The sequence below is a fragment of the Pseudorasbora parva genome, chromosome 7 (assembly GCF_024679245.1).
Source record: "Pseudorasbora parva isolate DD20220531a chromosome 7, ASM2467924v1, whole genome shotgun sequence".
Classification (NCBI taxonomy): Eukaryota; Metazoa; Chordata; class Actinopteri; order Cypriniformes; family Gobionidae; genus Pseudorasbora; species Pseudorasbora parva.
In genome coordinates, this window is record NC_090178.1 from 21882887 (window position 1) to 21890907 (window position 8021).

The following is an 8021-nucleotide window of genomic DNA, read 5'->3' on the forward strand; positions in this document are numbered from 1 at the left end:
ATGACTTACTTTATAGAGAGGAACAAAATAAGACATAGTAAGTAAAAGTACCATATACATTTTTGACATATTAAAGATTATTTAAAGGGTAAGTTCACCAAAAAATGAAAATGATCTCATTAATTTCTTACCCTAATGTCGTTCGACACCCGTAAGACCTCCGCTCAGAAAGGCCTTCATTGACACCAATGTCATTTCCTCTCTCAAGACCCATAAAGGCACTAAAGACGTCGCTACAAAGCCCATCTCACTACAGTGATTCTACAATCATTTTATGAAGCGACGAGAATAGTTTTTGTGCACAAAAAAAACTAAATAACAACTTATATAGTGATGGGCCGATTTCAAAACAAAGTTTTGAACATTTACGAATAATTTACGTATTAATTCATGATTCGGATCCTGAATCAATATGCTGATTCATAACGGTTCAAATCTTTGTTTTGAAATCAGCCCATCACTATATAAGTCATTATTTATTTTACAGTTTTGTACCAACCAGTCGTGTTGGTACATTTCTCAGATCAGAATTGAAATTCTCAAAACTAGCTGTTCAATACTCACATCATTGTGTCACTTGTGCACATCAAAAAAGCAGTTTCTCATTTCTTTGAACAAGTTGCAAATGCTTTGGTACATCCATGCAAATGATTATGTACAATTCTCTGTTGTTTCCTACATTATCAGTTGCTCATGTCATGTTGATCAAAATGTATTATATTGGGTCACTGTTGAACAGTCTCACCCCCCACAACATTTAGACACAAGCTCATAGCATAAGTCTTTACATGCAAAATGGTTGAACAAGTTATCATAATATATATAATATTTCTATAGCACCGCATGTACAGTTTTTCCTATGTTCACATTTCTTCTTTAGGTTTTTTGTTTTTGTTTGTGTGTGCTATTCAGTGAGTGCTGTCTTTTCTTTTCATGTATCTCAATGACATGTTCTGTCAATAAAATACAGTACAAACAGTAAGAGTGTAAATTTGAATCTTTTACATTCTCTTGCAATTACACTCACACATACACTAAGATGTAACTTACAATTGACAATAATTGTCATCAAAACTTTAGCCATAGTTTCCATCAGAACATCCCTCCAGAGTAAACCGTTATATTGACAACATGACTAAACAACTTGACTGTCTTATCCGTACACATTGACACAAGGACTTGTCATTCTGATGGCACTGTCATGGTCATTGACACAGATATTTACTTTTGAGAGATGAACTAAGGATTTTGAGTAAGAGAGTGGCTTTTGCAGGTTATCCATGGTGTTTTGCTATTTGTACAAATTGTTTTGAGAAATGCACTTACAGTTTTGCAAATTGTGAGTTTGATTCGAGAAATGTACCAACGCGACTGAGAAAAACTGTAATAGATTTTTGATGGTAGCATAGCTGTATCCCTAACTTCCTTTAAAAGGATAGTTCACCCAAAAACGAAAATTTGATGTTCATCTGCTTACCTCCAGGGCATACAAGATGTAGGTGTGTTAGTTTCTTCCGTAGAACACAAATGAAGATTTTTTTACTCCAACCGTTTTTTTTATAATGCATGTCAATGGGGTTGTATTTGAGAGTAAAAAACACAAAGACATACGAATCCATATTCAACCATGTGGCTCGTGGCGACACATTGATGTCTTATGACAAGAAATTATCGATTTCTGCGAGAAACCGAACAGTATTTGTGTTATTTTTTTCCCTCATAGCAGACAAATCTCATCTAATATTCCCAACATCATTACTTCCGTAGAGTAAGGTCAAAAACCCGGCGCGATCATAAATAAGATATATATATATATATATATATATATATATATATATATATATATAGAGAGAGAGAGAGAGAGAGAGAGAGAGAGAGAGAGAGAGAGAGAGAGAGAGAGAGAGAATAGATAGATAGATAGATAGATAGATAGATAGATAGATAGATAGATAGATAGATAGATAGATAGATAGATAGATAGATAGATAGATAGATAGATAGATAGATAGATAGATAGATAGATAGATAGATAGATAGATAGATAGATAGATAGATAGATAGATAGATAGATGCCTTTTATTAAAATTATATAAAAAAAAAATATTATAAAGATGGTATATGAAAAATGTGGTTGGTACAATTAAAAAAACATTTTTATTGATTTATTTTTTATGTATTTTTTTAGTTTACACCACAAATGGTCTGACCAGCCCTGATCCCCTATCCACATTCTTAGTATGAAAAAGAGCAAAGTGATTTTTATTTTATTTTATTGTGTATTACAGTAAAAAAAATAAAATAAAAAAAGTACGTCATACAGGTTTGGAAAACCATCAGAATGAATGGATTTCTAGGTGCACTATATCTTTAAGATGGAAGAAAGGGTGTAAGAGTGACCCTACTCTTTCTTCTTTGCTTTTTTACACTGTGGCATTGTGTCTGTGGCATTATCAGTGGCCATGGCCTGACCTTCAGTTAATGGGTCGCAGTAGGACCAAATTGACAGGTTACAAACACGTATAATTTTACACACTACAAATGTGTGCACAGACGTACACATACAAATTAAATCATGACACAAATCCAGTGATAATATGCAAGTTTAGAGATGCGCTATTTTAATTGGTTCTATAAAAAGACAAACATGCAGTCACATTTACATATACACACACACACACACACTCTCACACACACACACACACACACACACACACACACACACACACACACACACACACACACACACACACACACACACACACACACACACACAAGAAGAACAGCAGAGGGTCATCTGATCAAGTCTGGCAGGCGTGCTGTATGCATGAGGGCTGAGTAAGCAGAATATAGTCCTCCTTGCACGTCTTAGTACCTCTGAAATAAAGTATTGCCCACACATATTAAATCAATGACTATGTTTGCATTATCCCCCTGTGCTCTTCTGACCTATTGCTCTAAAACATCCGTATTATGCAACCAGAGGAAGTCTCTCATCCCTTGTCAATTCCCCACTGAGCGGAACCCTGAATATGAACAATTTTGGACTTTATCCAGAGGAGCATATTGCCTCATCCTGAAATATATTATTTATCTGCTGAGATGAATAATACCAGGTTAGGTCATGATTCTTCATGATTAATGGCAGTTTTGGCTGTTTTCCTCTGCATTCTGCATTCAACACAAACCTCTGCCATGAAAGATAAAAAGATATTTAAGTGGATAATTATGACCGATACCTATAATCTGATTTCTCAGATTTAACATTGTTACAGCCAAGGGATACAATTAAAGTAAGCTTCCAAGTAAATCGTTTTTAAATGTATGACATGATGCCAGACATCAGATTTTTATGTAGTAATCCCTTACACCTTACAAAAAAATGTATTTCATGAAGTATATCTAAAGGTCCCATGGCATGGGTTGTTTTATTGTTTTATAATGTTTCTGTGGGTGTACTTATATTGATAGCATGGTTTTTACATCAAAAAATGTCATAATTTTGAAATAAAAGGCATTTTTTCTATACTGATATTAGCCCTCTGTTTAGAATGCTCTGTTTCAAGAGGCGTGTCTGCTGTGAGTCTTCAGTGAAAACACCCACTGCTGTGATTGGCTGACATTTTTGCATCTAAAATTAGATAACGTCTGCAGATGGGGGCGTGGTTTAGTCAGGCGCAAGCAGAGCAGCTGCAGCGCTGCCAGTCGAGATGGAGACGGAGCTGGGGAAGGATTGTTGAGGAAGTGTTATTGTACCGAGTTTTTGAGAGCGGGAGTTTATTTTGTTTGTATCTGAGAGATCAGAATAAACACGAGAGAACTTTGCAACGTTATTTCTCTCACAAAATGCTTTCACCACAGCTAACAACAAACACGCGACATTAATAGAGTAAGAGCTTCTGTTGAGCATAATTACTAGAGCAGCGTCATTCAAACGTGTGATTCGCCGATCCGAACATTATAAAGAGTGTTCTTTGAATGCTCTCTGTAGTTTAATCATTTAAATAACAGATTTGTTTCATGCTGCTAACAGAAATGAGTGAAGTTGATGGTTTTAGTCACTGGCTTGATTTCCTGATGCATCAAGACGGCCAGCTGCAGGACTGACAGTTTTAACCGATTTAGAAATAAAATCTGTGTGAACTTGAATGATTAGCTACACATCAGAACTCACTGATCCCAGATCAGGCATTAATTAACACTGTTACTCACTGTTTGTGGTGGTACTGTTGAATCCGTATGGTAAAGCCTGTGCTGCTGACATCCACTGATAAAACTGACTCATTTTTCTACTAATTCTTTGGGCGGGCAAAGCAGAGGAAGGGGAGGAAACCTTTCCTGGTATGACGTCATAACAGGAGAATTCAAGATCAGCTCGTCTGAGCTCTCATTTTCTCAAAGGCAGAGAAAGACAGCCTGAACTCTCAGCTGCTCTTTTTAAAGATGTCTTTCAATGTAAGCAAGTATCATTTGGTGACTATTTGTCTCTAGAATATCTGGGCATTGTGTTAAAAGGTTCTCCACGCATCCTGCTTATCATTGTTTACAGGCCTCCAAAGTACTCACCAGCCTTTATTGAGGAATTTACAGAACTGTTATCAATAATTTCCTCAGAGTTTGACTGTTTTGCTATTGCTGGGGATTTTAACATTCACATAGATAATATTGAATCCAGTACAACAAAAGACCTCATGACTGTTCTTAACACTTTTGATTTGACACAGCATGTAAATGGACCCACACACAATCGTGGACACACTCTAGATTTACTTATCAGTAAGGGTCTAAACATTTCATCGATTGTTATTAAGGATGTGGCACTGTCTGATCATTTCTGTATTTTCTTTGACATATCAATCACTCCTGCCATTGAAGCTAGATCTGTCTCTGTCAAAAAGAGATGCTTAAATGAGAACACTAATGTGCTGTTTACGAAGGCTTTATCTCTAAAACCAAGCATATCTGCAGACTCTGTTGATTTTCTCCTTGACTCCTTTAACTCAAAAGTTAAGAGTGTAATGGATGATATTGCCCCTCTGAAAGTCAGGAAAAAGAGTGGCAAACAAAAGGCACCATGGAGAAACTCAACAGCAGTTCAAATAATGAAAAGACAATGCAGAAAATCTGAACGAAAGTGGCGGAAGACAAAACTTGTCAGACAAAAGCTAGACAGACCTTCTTCTCAAATATTATAAACAAACACATAAACAACACGCGCACTCTTTTTGCTACTGTAGACAGACTAACAAACCCCCCGAGTCACATTCCCAGAGAAATGCTCTCAGACAGCAAATGCAGTGAGTTTGCTTCCTTCTTCTCAGAGAAAATCAAAAATATCAGAAAGGCGATCAGCACATCCTCTAGTTGCTCTGGGGTCAGTCAGATCAGACCAAACCCTCGGAAAATTACTATGTCTGATTTCGAAACAATTGACGGTAAAATTTTAGAAGACACAGTACAGCATCTTAAAACATCAAACTGTGCCCTAGACACACTCCCCACTTCTTTTTTCAAAAGTGTGTTTAACTGTTTGGAAGCAGATCTCCTAGAAGTGGTGAACTCCTCACTTCTCTACGGGACTTTTCCAACCGCCCTTAAAACTGCAATAGTTAAGCCTCTTCTGAAAAAGAGAAATCTAGATAACTCCATACTGAGCAACTACAGACCAATCTCAAATCTCCCCTTCATAGGCAAAATCATCGAAAAAGTTGTTTTCAATCAACTAAACAAATTCTTAAACTCAAACGGATTCTTTGACAATTTTCAATCTGGTTTCCGACCGCATCACAGCACAGAGACAGCGCTCATAAAGATTATAAATGATATTCGCTTGAATACTAATACAGGCAAAACATCAATTCTGGTTCTACTCGATCTCAGTGCTGCTTTCGACACTGTTGACCACAACATACTTCTAGACAGGCTGGAAAACTGGGTCGGGCTTTCTGGGATGGTCCTCAGATGGTTCAGATCATACTTAGAAGGGAGAGGTTATTATGTGAGTATAGGAGACCATAAGTCTGAGTGGACGTCCATGACATGCGGAGTCCCACAAGGGTCAATTCTAGCACCTCTCCTGTTTAACCTGTATATGCTGCCACTGAGCCAAATAATGAAAAAGAACAATATTGCTTACCACAGCTATGCTGACGACACCCAGCTCTACTTAGCACTATCACCTAATGACTTCAGCCCCATTGACTCGCTGTGCAAATGCATTGATGAAGTTAACGACTGGATGTGCCAAAACTATCTTCAGTTAAACAAAGACAAAACTGAAATCATTACATTTGGAAACAAAGATGAAATTCTCAAGGTGAATGCGTATCTTGAGGCTAAAGGTCTGATAACAAAAAATCAAGTCAGGAATCTTGGTGTAATTTTGGAGTCAGACCTGAGTTTCAGTAGTCATGTCAAAGCAATAACTAAATCAGCATACTATCATCTGAAAAATATTGCAAGGATTAGATGTTTTGTCTCCAGGCAAGACTTAGAGAAACTGGTTCACGCTTTCATCACCAGTAGGGTGGACTATTGTAATGGACTTCTCACTGGCCTTCCCAAAAAGACCATTAGACAGCTGCAGCTCATACAGAATGCTGCTGCCAGGATTCTGAGCAGAACCAGAAAATATGACCATATCACACCAGTCCTCAGGTCTTTACACTGGCTTCCAGTTACATCTAGGATCGATTTTAAAGTACTATTACTTGTTTATAAATCACTCAATGACCTAGGACCTCAATACATCGCAGATATTGATTAAATACAAACCCAACAGATCACTCAGATCAGCAGGATCAAGTCAGTTAGAAATACCAAGAGTTCACTCAAAGCAAGGAGAGTCTGCCTTTAGCTATTATGCCAGCCGTAGTTGGACCCGGCTTCCTGAACAGATCAGATGTGCTCCAACAGTAGCCACATTCAAATCCAGACTCAAAACACATCTGTTTAGCTGTGCATTTACTGAATGAGCACTGTGCCACTGTACGTCCGACTGATTGCACCTTATCTATGCATCATTTTTTAAATATTTTTTTATAACTGTTTTAGTTTACCTGTTCTTTTCTTTGGTTATCATCATTTTATTACTTTTAATTCTCTTTACATTGTATTCTTTTTCTTATGCATTTTTTAGCAGTATTTTAATTCCTTTCTATGTAAAGCCCTTTGAATTGCCATTGTGTATGAAATGTGCTATATAAATAAACTTGCCTTGCCTTGCCTTGCCTTGAACTCGTTTTATACTGATCAAAATTTCTAGCGACTTGGGGAAAACATTCAGGCTAGGGGAACGCATATTAATGTTGAAAAACCTCATAAAATAAGAATTTCATGCCATGGGACCTTTAAGTAAAGTTCAAGTATATTTTAAGTATACTTGAACTAATTTCAATGTACTAGAAGTATAATTTTTAGTGTACTGTTTCATTACTACTTAGGACTAAATTGGCCCACTTTTTAGTATATAAAAGTGTACTACTTTTAAGTATACTTTAAGTGTAACAGTAATAAACTTTGTAAAGCACACAACTAGTTCACAAATACGTTTTTTTTTTCTTTGTACTGCAACTATACTACAAGCGAGCTTAGGTATTATACTGATAGTTTACTAGTCAAATACTTGAAGCACTTTTTTAGTTTATGACATTATAACACATTTTATTAGTTATTAAGTACACTTTTAAGTATACTCTCAGTAAACTAGATGAATTAATCTTTTATACTGGAAGTATACTTGTAAGTTTAATCTTTAAGCGAACATAACATCATACTCACAGTTTACATTATTTTGCACTTTACGTATACTGCTGTTCCTATTTATATACATATTTTTATAGGCCTACACTTGAAATATGCCTTTAACTGTACTCTTTCCATTTCAAAATCATCTTATTCTAGTGTCATGCATTCTTTTTTATCAACACTTGAATGTGGTTAGTACATTTGTTGGATTATTTTCTTTGTTGAAACATTACAGAAACCCTTCTGCAAACTAGCATAAGGTTTAAACGGCACCTATT